The following is a 17,626-nucleotide window of genomic DNA, read 5'->3' as shown; positions in this document are numbered from 1 at the left end:
AAAAACTGTTGGCCTTTGCTGTTGATGTCCAGTGAGTTAAGTAAACTCCACACAGATGCTGAAAGTAATTTCAAATCTCAGCAGAGAAGGGACATTGGAAAAAGAGACATGTCTCATTATCATTTTACATGTAAATTTAATTGTGTTCTGGCACTAACACTAATAGGGAGTGTTTGTGTAGGTTTATGCAAATTTAATATCCAAGTGTAACGAGGATAAACCTTAGGGATGTGAATGTAATTATTTCAATCTATTTTTAATAAGTTTTACTTGAGTTTTGGAGGTAAACATTAGGAATACGCAAGTGAGCAAGGAAGGCCTACGCTAGTGGGAAGCTTATTCTGGGCAGCTAGACATAGAATGCAATAATGTCTAGGGATGGAGAGAGAGCAGACGAAAGTGGTGCACATGCAAGCTGTACGTTAAGTGGTGCTGCCTACCCGCCCTTTCAAGCCCAAGACCCTCTCTTTGTGTTGTTGAAGTCATTTTCCGCTGAAATTATGATTTCAGATGTGTGGTGGCAAGTTCTTAAAGTGTTACTACCCATGATGACACTGCACTCTTAGGACAGGAAGACTGGGAACAGAATTTAGGTCAGAGATAACGTTAGCCAAAGAGGTGGGAAAGTCCCATTGATCACTATAGATGAAAGCAGAAATTTTATCATATGCTTCAAAGAGGAAGTTGGGTATTATGGCAGTTAATGTTGCGGGCAAGGGTTCTGAAAAGAGCCAATAGTCGAAATTCTCTATTTAATGTCTAATCCCTTAACCCCAAAAAATTCTTTCAACTCGCTGTGCTATCATGAGGAGTTTCGACATCCCAGATGCTTCTATGCCTTGAAAGGATCAAATAACTGAACATGTGCCAAATATGCAACAAGATGTTTGGTAGACCTAAACCTTCTTGATAGTATGGTACAAATTTGAAAATATAAAATTGAGAGGACACTTATTTATTTCAGCAACGCTTTCCATATTACATCTCTAGCTTTAGACTATTAATTGTCACATACAATGTATAAATATATATATTTTTCCATATATTTAAACCATTAAGTAATAACAAGAAGGTAACATAGTACAATTTTACAACTAAAATAAAAAATATACTATATTACCGAAGACCATCAGCTCCACCAGTGAACTCTTGTTCATCAAACACTTCTTTTGGTAATGCTGACCTTCAAACCATGCTTCATATGAAGTAGGATTGATTCATCTGGGGAAATAGGATGACCCTCTGCCACTTTAATGTTATAATTGTATATAATGGTGGCTGAAATCGTCTTCATTTGAATGAAAGACATATCCTTACCTACACAACTTCTTGGTCCTGCATTGAATGCCGGGAACTTGTAAGATGGTTCGTGCTTCACTCCTCGCTCTGAAATCCACCTCTCCGGCTTGAAATCTAAGCAATCTTTGCCCCATATCGTCTCCATCCTCCCCATTGAGTAGAAAGACAGTATTATCTTTGTATTTTGATCAATGTGATGCCCGCTTGGGAGGATGTCCGGTACAAGTGGAGCTTTGTGCTCTAAAGATACTGGTGGGAACAGCCGTAGAGCTTCACACACAGCTCCGTGGAGGTACACCAGTTTACGCGACTCTTCTGTGCTGAAAAGCCTCAATTTCTCATCTTCTTTGACGTGCAACTTCGACATGATCTCTTCTCGGATTTTGACTCCTGCTAAAGGGTGTAATGAGAGGAGCCAGAAAAGCCAAGTGAGTGCTGCACTTAAGGTGCCTCTCCCTGCTACCATCAAACTCAATAAGGTGTCTCTCAGAAACTTCTCCGAATCAATAGAACCACCACCACTCTGTCCTTTGTATGCTTCCATGTAAGCTGCTAAAAATTCGAAGCCCTCCTCTTGATGCTCCACCATTTCACTTCTGCTTTTACTAAATTCTTCGAGCTTTGATGAAATATAATGGGACAAAAAATGATCAAAAGTCACCCAAGCCATACTCAGCTGCTTCTCTTTGCCAATTTGAAGCCATTTTTGCAGCTTCCAACAGCTTTCTGGCAATATATGCCTGTACAATATGGCCTCCTCCATATCACCAAATGCCTTTTCACATGGACTGTAGGGCAAGGCAATGCAGAGACTACCCGGCTCGTGGCCTAAAAGTAATGTGCAGACACTATCGAAAGTGATCCTTTGAAACAACTCTTGCAAGTCCACTTCAGTTCCTAGTTCTGAGAAATGATCAAGAACTGGGATTAGCCCTTTTTCCACCTTCTGCCAAGTAACTCTCTCCAAGACGTCTTGGAACTTGGCGTGCTTGATCAATGACATGGTGGTTTTTCTATGATTTTCCCACAACTGAGAATCAGCACTGAAAATCCCATCTCCTAGAATATCAAAAATCTTTCTGAATTCAGGACCCTTCGGGTAGTTTGAGAAGCTCATGCTCAAGATGTGGTGAATGTTGGCAGGATCAGCAGTGAGCAACATGTCCATGTTACCAAACCAAGGGCCTTTAAACTCAAATGTGCCCCCACTTTGGTTTACAAGCTCGGTTATGAAATCGTGGAGGCGGTTAGCATTTCGAAGACGCGCTGGCATCATACCGATGAACGGCCAATTTGTCAGCGGCGCGCTTCTGTGCTGACCCCATCTCCAGTAGCACAGAACTATGAAGCATAGTAGTAGTTAGAGTATCTCAAGATATCCAATGATAGCCATTGATGCTAGCTGATAAGCCATGTTGTTATGGTCTCTATGCTCGGTTTTTATAGCATTCTGAAATTACTTTGTCAATCAAATAAATGAGGATTAATGAATTTTCAAAAATGCCATCACAGATCAGAATTAAAAATATGACTAATGCTCATGTTTGTTCTGTTTTTCGCTCACACTCCAACCGTCAAATACAAAACTCTGACACCATATAAATTAACTAAAATGCCCTTTGACTTTGCCAAAAGGGCTCTTTAACCCACAAAACTAAATTAAAAGACTAAATTATTCTTAAATACTTTGCAATTTACAATTATACCGTCCATTGTCACCCTTTCTGTCTCTCTTTCCATTTTCTTAAACAAAACAAGAAAAAATACTAAGGGTATGTTTGGTAGGGTTGATTTGGAGAGATAGAGAGAGAAAAGAAAAAAGAGGATAGTGTAAGTTTGTATTTGGGTAAGTTAAATGGAGGAATATGGAGAGATAGGGAGGGTTAGCTATCCCTCCTTATCTCTTATTTGCTTTCTCTTCAATTTTGAGATGATAGGGAGAGATAGGGAGAGAAAGCATAATGATTTTAAGTGGTATTTTGATAATACCAAAATTAGCCTCCACAAATCAATATACAGATTTATTATTCTATTCAAGTCCCATGGTTATGAAAGGGTAAAAAAGTAATTTGTCTACCATCATTTCTTTTCTTTTCTTTCCTCTATCTTATCCAAACAAAAATAACTATCCTTTCTTTTCTTTTCTTTTCTTTCCTCTATCTTATCCAAACAAGAATAAATATTCTTTCTTTTCTTTTCTCCCCTATCTATCCAAACACAAATAAAAATTATTACTATCATCCGTTTTCTTTTCTTTTTTCTCATAATTAATACTATCATTTCTTTTATTTTCTCTCCTATTTATTTAAACACACCCTAAAGGTCGTCTTTGTTTGCTTTTATGAAATAAATTCATTGGTGTCTTTCGTGTAATTGGTGTTTCTCTCTCTACACTAGTACTGAACCCAACAACCTCCCCAAATTCTTCGTCCTGCACCAGCAGGGTTCCAACAAATTCACATATCGGAACCCTTATACGCATGTTCATATAATTGACACATTCTTTTTTCATTTGTTTGTGAAGGTTTACAAATATATGATAATATGTAACCGCGATGCATATATATATATACACACACATAGCCCAAATACATCCGGATATATAGTTTACATATGATTATTTAATTAATTTCACATTCCCAATGGTTTCCAAAGTGATTTGGGTTTGGTTTTGGGTTCTGCAATGATGATGAGGACATGAATTGGATGCAATAATCTGTAGGAGTATGGGTAATATCAATGAAAAAAAACAATTTGGAAATGAGTAGAGTGGAATTGGAGCATTAGGTGCTAGAAAATTAAGTGATTTGGGTACTCCTCTCCTTCTTCATCTGAATCCACTCACACACACACACACACACACATAAATAACTGTGTGTAGGTATATATAGATAAAGGAGAGGTCGTCGCCTTCGCCGTCGCCATAGCCGTCGTTGCTGGAAGGCCGCGCCTATTTGTGTGTGTGTATATATATTTATATGTGCACACATATATTTTAGAGAGAGAAACCATTGGGGGCAATGTTGTCTTTTTAATTTGTTGATATTTTAGTTTAAAATGAATTTTAAAAATAAAGATAGTTTTTTTTTTTTTTTTTTTTTTTTTTGGCATGTTTTTAATCGTGCTAGTGACGGAAAAATAAAATTAAATTTAATTGATAATAATTTTTAAAAATTGTTTTAGGGTGACATTTGGACTTAATGCAAGTACTGAGTACATCACATGCATCATAATAGTTTGAAAGCAATTGATCCATGACATATTGTCATTGATCCATCATCTTGACCAATTATTCTCACTGACAAGAGGAAAATTAATCATCCACACTGTTTTACATCAACGTGGAAAATTAATCATCCACACTATTTTACATCAACGTCTAACGCATTTGCTTGTTGCTTTCTGTTAAATAAAAGTTGATAATAATTTTTAAAAGTTGTTTAAGGCGATATTTGGCCTAAAAAAAAAAACATGCAGTACTGAGTACATCCCATGCATCATAATAATTTGAGAGCAATTGATCTATGACATATTGTCATTGATCCATCATCTTGACCAACTATTCTCACTGACAAGAGGAAAATTAATCATCCACACTGTTTTACATCAACGTCTTGTTGCTTTCTGAAAAATAAAAATTAATTGAGTTTTAAAGTCTAATGTTAATTATATTTTTATTCTTTATCTGGGGAGGAGGGAAAAATAATAATGAAGATATAGAAATGGAGGAGTGGGAGGGCAGATTTTGCTATTCAACTATGAAAAAAAATAATAAAATAAAAATGATGGGCAGAGTTAAGGTTGTGGGCAATAGGTCCTAAAGGGAGCCAATGGTCAAACCAAATTCCCTATATTATGTCTAAGTTGATGAAGGGTCTCATAACCTTCACTGAACCTCCCTTTGCAAAATTTGAAGCCACCTCTGCAGATTCCAAAACCATTCAGACGATTATCATTATTATCCTTGCCTTATTTTTAGGGTCGGCCACAAGAATCTCAATTCCTTTCTGTTACCCCATATCTCCTATCATGTTTAACTTTGTAAAACCATTTCTAATAACTTCATCCCACATTATTTTTGCTCCATACGTGCCTAAAACCAACATGCGTGTAAAACCAAAGTTTAAGCGCTCAAATAACCTTTGCAAGTCCAACTGTACTCCTACTCGAGACAAACGCACAAAGAACTAGGATCAGTTTCTTTACACAACTTTGCACTCACTTCTATTTAAAAGCCCAGTGAAGCTAAGCTAAGAGAATTGAAAATTAAAAAATTGTACAAAAATTCTGCTTGGTTCCGGTTTTTTGAAACTGTTTTATGAAAACTCAGTTATAAAAATGCATGTATTCATAGAACTGTCTTTTATAGCTATTTGAAAACAGTTTTCTGTTTTCTGAGTTTTTGAGAACTGTTTTCAGAGTTACAAACCAAACAAGTCCTAAGTTACTGAGAAAAAGTCCCCGTATCATAACAGACCAGTCTGTGAACAGATAGCTTATGCGTTCTATGCCTTCTCTGATGCCATCTCTCTTACAGCAAGAAAAAGAAAGCAAAAAACTACTAGCAAAATCTCATATACCTAATATGCGGTCTACCGGCTTGGCTTTTGTGGTGGTTAGTGCTGCTTTGTAGTTGATTTTCATTCAGAGATCTTCTGATTTGTTTTTACAGAAACAAACAATGACCCCTATTGTAGAATTACAATAGAAGTCTGATTCAGAATTTCAGACCAAATGTTGGCTCATAGATTATTAGATATGGAGGTTAAAATTGTTACTGTGTTAATGGTTGGACAAGAGCAGTCAAGTAATTAACCCCAATCACCTTCTATTTTTTTTATCTTTGTCCTTTGACAAGAAGGTTGAGACAGTACATTATGGCACTAGTTTCTCACTTTGGGGGTTCAGAAAAGAGTGGCCACCACAAGTCACTACAATATTGTTCCCCTGATTGAACAGGAACAAACCATAATTTGGATCACTACAAGTCAACATTCAGCAACATAATTAATTATGGACTATTTACAAATGACTCTGTTCACTTCAAAAAACTTGAAAAAAAAAAAAAAAAATTGTGAGGACACTTCTTTATTCAGCAATGCTTTCCATATTGCATATCTGGTTTTAGAATATTGACTGTCTCGTACAATTTTTTTCCACACAGAGTTAAGCAATTAAGTAGTAACAAGGTAACATAGTACAATTTTACAACCAAAACAACAAATATAGTCTATTACCAAAGACCATCACCTCCACCAGTGAACTCTTGTTCATCAAACACTTCTTTTGGTAATCCTGACCTTCAAACCATGCTACATATGAAGTAAAACATTTAGGGAAATAGGATGACCCTCTGCCACTTTAATGTTGTAATTGTATATACAATGGTGGTTGAAATCATCTTCATTTGAATGAAAGACATATATCCTTACCTACACAACTTCTTGGTCCTGCATTGAATGCTGGGAACTTGTAATATGGTTCATGCTTCACTCCTCGCTCTGAAATCCACCTCTCCGGCTTGAAACCTAAGCAATCTTTGCCCCATATCGTCTCGATCCTTCCCATTGAGTAGAAAGACAATATTATCTTTGTATTTTGATCAATGTGACGCCTGCTTGGGAGGATGTCCGGTACAAGTGGAGCTTTGTGCTCTAAAGATACCAGTGGGAACAGCCGTAGAGCTACACACACAGCTCCGTGGAGGTACACCAGTTTATGCGACTCTTCTATGCTGAAAAGCCTCAATTTCTCACAAGTACCGAGTACATCACATGCATCAGAAAAGTTTGAGATGCAATTGATCTACGACATATTGTCATTGATCCATCATCTCGACCAACTATTCTTCCTGACAAGAGGAAAATTAATCATCCACACTATTTTACATCAACCTAATATTGTATTGAATTCTATCTATCTTTTTTTTTTTCTCTTCAATTTAGACTTTCTAAAATCTAATCAAATTATTATGTTTTGAAATTATTATCCCGTCTTAGGAGACCAAATCTCTTCTTCCAAACACTTAATGAGAATTTATTTTTCAGCTCTGTGCCTTCCTAAAGTTTTCTGTTACAGAGCAAATGTGCACTTGTGTTCTTAGTGTGCATTTATTTAGATATAAACATCAAATTAAGGGACACGTTAAGATGTGTCGCTTTTTGAAGTTACATCTACCAGCCACCTTCATAAAGCATGCGATGCTCACATGTGAACCACTGTGTACCATGTCTAATTATTTTCGGTTAGTGTTAGGACTATGATAAGACCACACCTTTCAATTAATTGAGGTTTTAAAAAAAAAATTTAAGTATTTTTCTGCTAAAGGGTACGTCGCAAGGAACCAGAAAAGCTGAGTGCAGCACCTATGGTGCCTCTCCCTACTATCATCATATTCAATAAGGTGTCTCTCAAAAACTTCTCAGAATCAACAGAAACACCATTCTGTCCTTTGTATGTTGATAAGCGCTGAATATTTCATATTCGAGCTCTTAAACATGTGTCATTAGTACTTCAGCATTGTCCTTATCTCGGATTTATACTTATTTTAGAATATTTGTCTTTTGTAGGTCATTTCCCGAAGAATAGGACAAAACCACGATTCTGGAGTTCAAAGAGATGTTCCCGGGGCTTATAAGGATATACCGGACCTTCCAAGATCATTTTGGAGATAATTTAGGGTAGTTGAAGAATTACAGGTGCCAGAGCTCAAGCATGGGTCTTTGTGCTTGAGCACAAACACCCCTGGGAAGATGAAAAGACGCCTCGGAAGTTCCAGGTCCCAGAGCTCGAGCATTGGCCAAAAAGCTCAAGCACAAGCCTCTAATGCTCGAGCACAAATTCAAGAAATTTAGAAAATATTCTAAGTGTTGGAAGAAAAGACGCTTCGGAAATAACTGATGAAGAACTCGAGCACAGAATTTTGTGCTCGAGCATTATTGATTTTGGAAATTTCTTTAAGTGCGGGATTATTATAAAATCTGTCCTTTTAAGTTCCAGGCCCAGATGACCTCAAAAGTCCTAAAGCCCATCCAAGGAGGAGTAGAAGTCAGTTTCTCCTATAAAAAAAAATGTCAGGTCACAAAGAAATCACTCTTGCAATTTTCAGATCTCATGGCGGCTTTTAGGGTTTTGGAGTTCTCTTTGAAGATTGAAGAAGAAGATCTCCAAAAGAAGAGTTGTAGTCCATGAAGATGCTTTCTACACAAACAACAATGCTATCATCCATCTTCATGACTAGCTAAATCTTCTCTTAGGGTACTGATATAACCCGAATTTGAATAATATGGTTTGATTGTTCTTTAACATTAGGGATTTTCATTATTTGTGTATTTTAATTGCATGATTATGAGCAATTGACTTGGGATTTCTAAGCAATTGGAGTTTTTCTATGAAATTAATATATTGTCTTAGAATTGATTTTACTTTAATCAAATCTGAACTAATCTTATTATTTGAGATTAGCGGCTAAGGGCTTCTCATAAAGATTTGAGTAGTATTGTGAATGAATGTAGTATTGTGATAATGCAATAGTGCTTAAATTGTATTATGAATAAATGTTTTGATAATTTATGATTAGGGAAGACGAATTATTCTACAATTTAGTTTAGAGTAGTTAGGTAGATAATTAGTGCCAACCGAAGATAGGTTATTGCTTAACGTAAATTCATGATTTGTCTTCTGAAAATTGAATTAAATTGGATGTTAATTCAGTTAATTTCTGATCATACATACATATTTTAAAGCCATTTTTGCAACTTCCAACAGCTTTCTGGCAATACGTGCCTATATAATAGGGCCACCTCCATATCACCAAATGCCTTTTCACATGGAATGTATGGTAAAGCAACAGAGAGGCTACCTGGGTCATAGCCTAAAAGTAATATGCAGATACTATCAAAAGTGAACCTTTGAAACAGCTCTTGCAAGTTGTCACAGGGCTAAATTACACCACGAATTTTTGCCTCTACAATGGCACTTGGGGCCACCAAGTCTCAGCCAACACAACAACACAATACACACAGTATAAAAATGTAAAGAAGGCACACACAGTTACAGGGACAAGCCCCAACCTTTGCTCATATTAAACATATTACAAAGGAATATGAGTTCGTACAAGGAACAACCAAGGCTCACACCCTCTTCTCTGTTCCCTCTACAAAGCCCACCTTAGCATTATATAGGCAACTCTCAAAACCGCCCATAACTGCCCACTAAGATGATGGATGACACCCCCATCCACCTAGGGTCGTGCTGGCACCCTCTAAATGAGCCAGCACTATAATGCAGTTGACAAGCCCAACTGCTAGACTTGTTGGCATGTTCTGTTCATGCCACATAACCACAAGAAGTTACATTCCGCATAGTGGAGGAAACCACCCTTAACCGCCTATGTGTTGGTCCTCTCAGAATTATGCCACATGTTTGGGAGGTTACTCAGCACTCCCCCACTTCCCATGATGAGTGGGAAGTGCTAGTAACTTCCCCCAATCGACCGAGCCCACTAAGCCACCACCTCTTGTAACCGCAAGCCATGACTTTGTGTTGTCCATGCTCTAGCCACATCTGAGTCAACCTTGTGAACCTAGCCCAAGCCAAGTCCACCAATCTGCACCCATATATATATGTCTCTGAGTGCACGGCGTGCCAAGCCATGCACGCCCGTGCGCACGCTCGGGTGCACACCAAAGTGCACGCCGGCGCACACACTAGTGCCCTTCTTTGCGCGCCATGTTTGAACCCTCATGCGTCCGTGGCTGTACGCCCACCTGGAAGCCCATGCGCACGCCGAGCTAGATGCTTGCGCACACTAGGTTGGACTCCAGCCCGCCCGCCCACCTGCACGCCCGCACGCGCGCCGCTGCACACCAGCGCGCGTATCGGTGCCCACTTGTTTGCCCTTCAACATCTTAGATGCTCCCCACTTGTGCAACCATCTTGGAGTGGTGCAACACGTGCGCATGCACGTTGGCTAAGCCCTTTAAGCAAGCCATGCCATAGCCCAACCGATGTGCTCAACAGACCCCCCCTAATATAGTCTTAAGGAAATCCAGCACTCTGACAGGAGTAAACATCACCCATGCTTAAGGAGTCATAATGGCCTTTCAGGCCTTTCCCGACATCCAAATTGAGTGCCGTCTGCGCCAACCAGCTTCTATGGACTCAAGGTACCTCCCATAAAGATCCCGAGTCAAAATTCCAAGTTTCACTTTTCGCCATATTTACGAAAGTGCCACTGGGCACCCCCAGTGCACGCCGAGCATCCTTTTAAGCATCTTGTGTGCACGCTGACAACCCCCTGAGCAATCCTCATGGCTGTCTAACCAAAGCCAAAGTATTCCCAAGACATGGCATGGCCTTGAAATGCCTATGTCTTCCCTTGGACAACCGTCAAAGGGCTAACAAACCACCCCCACCAGAAGAAGTCAACGCCCTCGTCGACTTGTCCTAGTACTCCCTTACCTGTTTCTCAAACTGCCATAATGTCACATCCCTTTCCCAACTCGCCTCTGCTTCACTGCATTCTTTCCATTGTACCAAGTAATCAGTTCTGTGATTTTTCTTACTCTGACCCTGGGTCCGGTGAGACAAGATCTTCTCCACCTCCTTGTTAAACTGCAACCGAATAACAGGTGGGGCTCTCTTAGCCTGCTGTCTTGATGTATCTGCAGTGTCCTCATGAAAAGGCTTGAGGAAACTCACATGAAAAGTAGGATGGACCTTCAGTCTCTCAGGTAACTGTAATCTATAAGCAACATTCCCCACTTTCTTCACAATTTCAAATGGACCATCATACTTTTGAATCAGCCCTCTGTGAACAGTCTTACTGCTTATCTTCTTCCAAATCTGTGGAGTCAACTTCAACAGAACCTTGTCTCCCAGTTGGAAATCTAATGGCCTTCTCCCCTTATCTGCATACTTTTTCATCCTTCTTGCAGCCTTGGCAAGGCTGTCCTGTGCCTCCTCCACCATCTCTTGCATGGAACGGGCATATCGGTATGCTGCAGGGCATCTTCCACCAGTCCTCTGCACTGCCACCTCCTGTGGTGTGCGAGGTTGTTGCCCTGTTGCCAACTCAAAAGGACTCATTCCTGTGCTGTGCAAATTATAAGAGAACTGTGCAGTGTCTAGCAACTCCAGCCAATTTTTCTGACTTGCAGTGACATAGTGCCTCAGATATTCTTCCAATAACTGGTTCATCCTTTCAGTCTGTCCGTCAGTCTGAGGATAGTTTGCTGTGGAGAACTTCAATTCAGAACCCATCAAGCCAAATAGCACTGTCCAGAACCTTCCCGTAAATCTGGTGTCACGATCACTAACAATATCTTCGGGCAAGCCAAAATATTTCACCACAAACTTATGAAATAAACCAGCAGCAACTTCCGCTGGGCATGTATGTGGTGCAGCAATAAAAATTGCATACTTAGAGAATCTATCTACAACCACAAAAATAGATCCCATACCTTCCACCTTAGGAAAACCAGAAATGAAGTCCATTGAAACTGACTGCCATGGACGCTCTGGTATAGGCAAGGGTTGCAGTAGCCCTACCTCCTTCTTCCTCTCATGCTTGTCTTTCTGACAGACCAAGCAAGTCTTGACATATAACTCTATGTCATCCTCCATCTTGGGCCAGTAATATGATCTGGATATCAACGCCAGCATTCTATCCACCCCTGGATGTCCAGCCCACTGAAGATCATGCATTTCCCGCATTAGTTCCCGTCTCAAACCTCCAACAGGAACATATAATCTACCTCCTCTGGCGTAGAGTAGATTATCTTCAATCCAGTACTTTCTGACTTCACCATCAGTAACCTGTTGCTTTAGTTTCTGATAGGCATTGTCGGACTGAGATTGCTCTTTGATTCTGTCAAGGAAATCAGTATACACCGTTGTCAACGACGCCACATACTCCTGCACTTCTTTCCTACTCAAGGCATCAGCAACTTGATTCTGCTTTCCAGGTCTGTGAACCCACACAAAATTGAACTCCCCAAGAAACTCTTGCCAATGAGCTTACTTTGGAGTAAGCTTTTTCTGTGTCTTGAAGTAGGTATTGGCCACATTATCAGTCACCACTGTAAACTTGGTACCCAACAGATAGTGCTTCCATGCGTCAAGACAATGTATCACTGCAGTCATCTCCTTCTCGTGAGTTGTATACCTCTGTTCAGCATCCTTAAGCTTCTTGCTTTCAAAGGCACATGGGTGTCCTTTTTGGACTAGAACCCCACCAATTGCCCTATCAGAGGCATCAGTATGCACTTCAAATGGCAAACCAAAGTCAGGCAGTCTCAAGACCGGTTCTGTAGACACTGCCTGCTTAAGCATCTCAAAAGCATTCTGGCACTCCTCAGACCAAACCCACTGTTTGTCCTTCTTCAGCAAGTCCGTTAAAGGACTAACCTTCTTAGAATACCCCTTTATAAACTTTCTGTAGTAGTTTGCCAACCCTAGAAAAGATCTCAACTCTGTCACTTTGGTAGGTGCAGACCAATCAAGGATGGCTTTCACCTTTCTCTCATCCATTCTGACATGGCCCTTACTGATCCAATGCCCCAAAAACATCACTTCTTGGCGACAAAACTCACACTTCTCCTTTTTGACAAATAACTGAAACTCCTTCAGTTTTGAGAAAACCAATCTCAAGTGTTTTAAGTGATCTTTCAATGACTCATTATAGACTACAATGTCATCCAAATAAACAACAACAAAGCGATCGATGTAGTCATAAAACATATTATTCATTAAGTTGCAGAAGGTTGCCGGGGCATTAGTTAGCCCAAACGGCATTACAAGAAATTCATAAGACCCATAACGAGTTACACATGCAGTTTTGGGTTCATCTCCTTCTGCTATACGCACCTGCCAGTAGCCTGCACGTAAATCCAGCTTAGTAAAGTCGGATGCCCTTGACAACCTGTCAAATAAATCAGCGGCATTGGGCACTGGATACTTGTTCTTCACAGTCACCTTATTCAGAGCCCTATAGTCCACACACATCCGCATTGAGCCATCCTGCTTCTTTTGGAACAACACTGGCGCGCCATACGGTGCCTTGGATGGTTGAATATAGCCAGACTCCAACAACTCATCCAACTGTCTACGCAGTTCAGCCAGTTCTGAAGGAGCCATCCGGTATGGGGCCTGAGCAGGAGCCCTTGCACCCGGCTCCAACTCTATCTTGTGATCAACAGCACGTCGAGGGGGCAATTGCTTGGGTAGTTCTGGTGGCATCACTTCTGCAAATTCCTCTAGAATTTCAGCAACAGAATTCGGAACTTCAACAAACTGGTCCAGTTTGATCTCTATCATTGCTACAAGAAAGGTAGAGTCTCCCCTCTTCAAACCTGTTTTCACTTACAATGCAGAGATTATTTCGATGCAGCCATATTTACGATCTTTCTTCTTTTGGTGCCCATAAAGAGCCACTGATGGAATAAAACATGGACAACTCCTGTCCCAAATAAAAACTCCTCCCAAATATGGCACAACTACCACTCTGGCTTTCGTAAGGAACTCAATTCCAAGAATTAGATCAAAATCATCTAAGGGAACAGCCATAAGACTAACTACGCCCTCCCAACAACCAACTTTCATAGAAGTGGTGGCCATGCCTAAAACAGGCTTGGCTTCAGAATTCACAGCTTTCATCTTATTAGCATGTGGAATTAACTTTAAATTAAAGTTACTTACTTCCCTCTGCGCAATGAAGTTATGAGTGGCCCCCGTGTCCACCATTGCCAAAACTTCCTTGCCGTTCAGCGTCACCTGAATGAACATGAGCCCTTTCAACTCCATGGACTGTTCTTCAGTAAGAGCATTCAACATTTGCAGAGGATTAACTCAGGTTAGACCAGATTCTGAGTCTGAGTCTCCTTTTGAATCAGCGACGATAGCACTCAGCTTCTCCCTCTTGGGATAGTCCCTAACACGATGAGGACCATTGCAGATGAAACAACCGTAGTTGGGCTTAGTCCCACTACTACTCCCTTTGTTATTGTAATCTGCCTTGGCCTTGACAAAGCCACCGCCTTTATCCTTCTTTTGATTCTTATCCTTCTTTTTGTCCTTGAACCTGAAGGACTGGCCTTTGTCTTTCTTCCCCTCCTTGGACTTCTTCTTGTCTTGTGTAGTAGACCCAGTCATCTTGAAATCTACAAGAAAATCTGCCGCTGTCATGGTAGTAGGAAGGTCCCTCACACCTTGCCTACGGAGTTCTGCCTGAGCCCATGGTTGCAATCCGGACATGAAATTAAACAGTTTGTCCTCCTCTGACATATTTTGAATGTCCAGCATCAAGGAACTAAAGTCCTTCACATAGTCACGAACGATACCTGTGTGCTTCAATTTCTTCAGAGATTCCCTTGCAATCCATGCAGTGTTCTGGGGCAAGAACTGGTCCTTCAATTCCTTCTTGAGGGTCTCCCAAACTTCAATTCGAGGCCTACCCGCAGAAACATCGTCCTCTGTCCGTGTGCGCCACCATAGCTTTGCATCACCAGACAGATACATGCTTGTAATGGTCACCTTCTCGCCATCAGGGATCCGAGCAGCCTTGAAGTACTGCTCCATGTCCCATAGGAAATTCTCCAACTCTTTGGCATTTCGGGTACCACTGAAAGACTTGGGATCCGGCACCTTGATCTTCTGCGAAAGAGGATCACCACCGCCTCTGGAACTCCCATGAATGGCCCTCTTCACTAAGGACACTTCATCTTCAAGGTCTTTCAGGTTTTTCTTGAAGACATCAGTCAATGACTCAACATCTTCAGAGATACGGGTCAATTGCTCTTTGGTGGCCTGCATGAAGTCACCAAACCCATCAGGATCAGTCTTCAAGATCTCCACTTCAGAAGCCAAGTTTTCAATTCGAACAACAAGGCTCTCTGCACCATCTTGTACCTCTGTTTTTGTAGGAAAACCCACGAACTCTTCCAAACGGGAAACTCTTTCACGAGTATTACCTCCAGCCATCGTAGAACGAGGCTCTGATACCAATTGTCACAGGGCTAAATTACACCACGAATTTTTGCCTCTGTAATGGCACTTGGGGCCACCAAGTCTCAGCCAACACAACAACACAATACACACAGTATAGAAATGTAAAGAAGGCACACACAGTTACAGGGACAAGCCCCAACCTTTGCTCATATTAAACATATTACAAAGGAATATGAGTTCATACAAGGAACAACCAAGGCTCACACCCTCTTCTCTGTTCCCTCTACAAAGCCCACCTTAGCATTATATAGGCCACTCTCAAAACCGCCCATAACTGCCCACTAAGATGATGGATGACACCCCCATCCACCTAGGGTCGTGCTGGCACCCTCTAAATGAGCCAGCACTATAATGCAGTTGACAAGCCCAACTGCTACACTTGTTGGCATGTTCTGCTCATGCCACATAACCACAAGAAGTTACATTCTGCATAGTGGAGGAAACCACCCTTAACCGCCTGTGTGTTGGTCCTCTCAGAATTGTGCCACATGTTTGGGAGGTTACTCAGCACTCCCTCACTTCCCATGATGAGTGGGAAGTGCTAGTAACTTCCCCCAACCGACCGAGCCCACTAAGCCACCACCTCTTGTAACCGCAAGCCATGACTTTGTGTTGTCCATGCTCTAGCCACATCTGAGTCAACCTTGTGAACCTAGCCCAAGCCAAGTCCACCAATCTGCACCCACATATATATGTCTCTGAGTGCATGGCGTGCCAAGCCATGCACGCCCGTGCGCATGCTCGGGTGCACACCAAAGTGCACTCCGGCGCACACACTAGTGCCCTTCTTTGCGCACCATGTTTGAACCCTCATACGTCCGTAGCTGTACGCCCACCTGAACGCCCATGCGCACGCCGAGCTAGATGCTTGCGCACACTAGGTTGGACGCCAGCCCGCGCGCCCACCTGCACGCCCGCACGCGCGCCACTACACACCAGCACGCGTATCGGTGCCCACTTGTTTGCCCTTCAACATCTTGGATGCTCCCCACTTGTGCAACCATCTTGGAGTGGTGCAACACGTGCCCATGCACGTTGGCTAAACCCTCTAAGCAAGCCATGCCATAGCCCAACCGATGTGCTCAACAGACCCCCCCCTAATATAATCTTAAGGAAATCCAGCACTCTGACAGGAGTAAACATCACCCATGCTTGAGGAGTCATAATGGCCTTTCAGGCCTTTCCCGACATCCAAATTGAGTGCCGTCTGCGCCAACCAGCTTCTATGGACTCAAGGTACCTCCCATAAAGATCCCGAGTCAAAACTCCAAGTTTCACTTTTCGCCATATTTACGAAAGTGCCACTGGGCACCCCCAGTGCACGCCGAGCATCCTTTTAAGCATCTTGTGTGCACGCTGACAACCCCCTGAGCAATCCTCATGGCTGTCTAACCAAAGCCAAAGTATTCCCAAGACATGGCATGGCCTTGAAATGCCCATGTCTTCCCTTGGACAACCGTCAAGGGGATAACACAAGTCCACTTCTATTCCTAGTTCTGATACATGATCAAGAACTGAGATTAGCCCTTTTTCCACCTTCTACCAGGTTACTCTCTCTAACAAATTTTGGAACTTCACGTGCTTCATCAGTGACATGGTGGTTTTCCTATGGATTTCCCATAACTCCGAATCAGCAGTGAAAAACCCATCTCCTAGAATATCGAAAATCTTTCTGAATTCAGGACAATTTGGGTAGTTTGAGAAGCTCTTGCTCAAGATGTGATGTATGTTGGCAGTATCAGCAGTGACCAACATGTCCATGCCAGCAAACCAAGGGCCTTTAAACTCAAATGTGCCCCCACTTTGCTTTAGGAACTCAATTATGAAAACGTGGAGCTGGTTAGCATTTCGAAGAAGCGCCATCATACCGATGAACGGCCAATTTGTCAGCACCGAGCTTCTATGCTGACTCCATCGCCAGTAGCAAAGAACTATGAAGCATAGTAGTAGTAAGAGCATCTGAGGATATCCAATGATAGCCATTGATGCTAGCTGAGTGAGATATGTTGATAAGGTCTCCATACCAGCTTTTATAGATGAAATTAACTATGTCCATCATGCATCAGCCTAACAATCAAGTGATTAAGACCAATAACTCCTAACGACTTTGTTCATATCTCCTTAGTGAAGGGCCATTTTCAATGAAAATTAGGAAATTTGGATCCAACTTCTTTTTTTTTATAATTAAGCAAATTCAATAAATAGCGTTCAAAAGGGGAACACGTCCCATGAGCAACAAAAGGATCCTATGGACCCAAGGAAGAAATTTGGATCTAATTTTCAACGTAATGTTGGGTGCAAACTACTGCAGTGACCATCT

The 17,626-nt window shown here is 41.4% G+C and overlaps 2 pseudogenes; both read right to left on the bottom strand.

Moving 5' to 3' along the window:
- Nucleotides 1-1,156: 1,156 nt before the first annotated feature.
- On the bottom strand, nt 1,157-2,692 carry LOC132314973 (alkane hydroxylase MAH1-like; annotated as a pseudogene).
- Nucleotides 2,693-6,186: 3,494 nt separating this feature from the next.
- LOC132314438 (alkane hydroxylase MAH1-like) lies at nt 6,187-17,328 on the bottom strand (annotated as a pseudogene).
- Nucleotides 17,329-17,626: the final 298 nt, after the last annotated feature.

The sequence above is a fragment of the Cornus florida genome, unplaced genomic scaffold (genome assembly GCF_030987335.1).
Source record: "Cornus florida cultivar Cherokee Brave unplaced genomic scaffold, ASM3098733v1 CherokeeBrave_3.0.0_Hap2_Chr06, whole genome shotgun sequence".
Lineage (NCBI taxonomy): Eukaryota > Viridiplantae > Streptophyta > Magnoliopsida > Cornales > Cornaceae > Cornus > Cornus florida.
The sequence above is the reverse complement of the archived record's forward strand: the minus strand, read 5'-3'. Positions and strand labels throughout refer to the sequence as shown.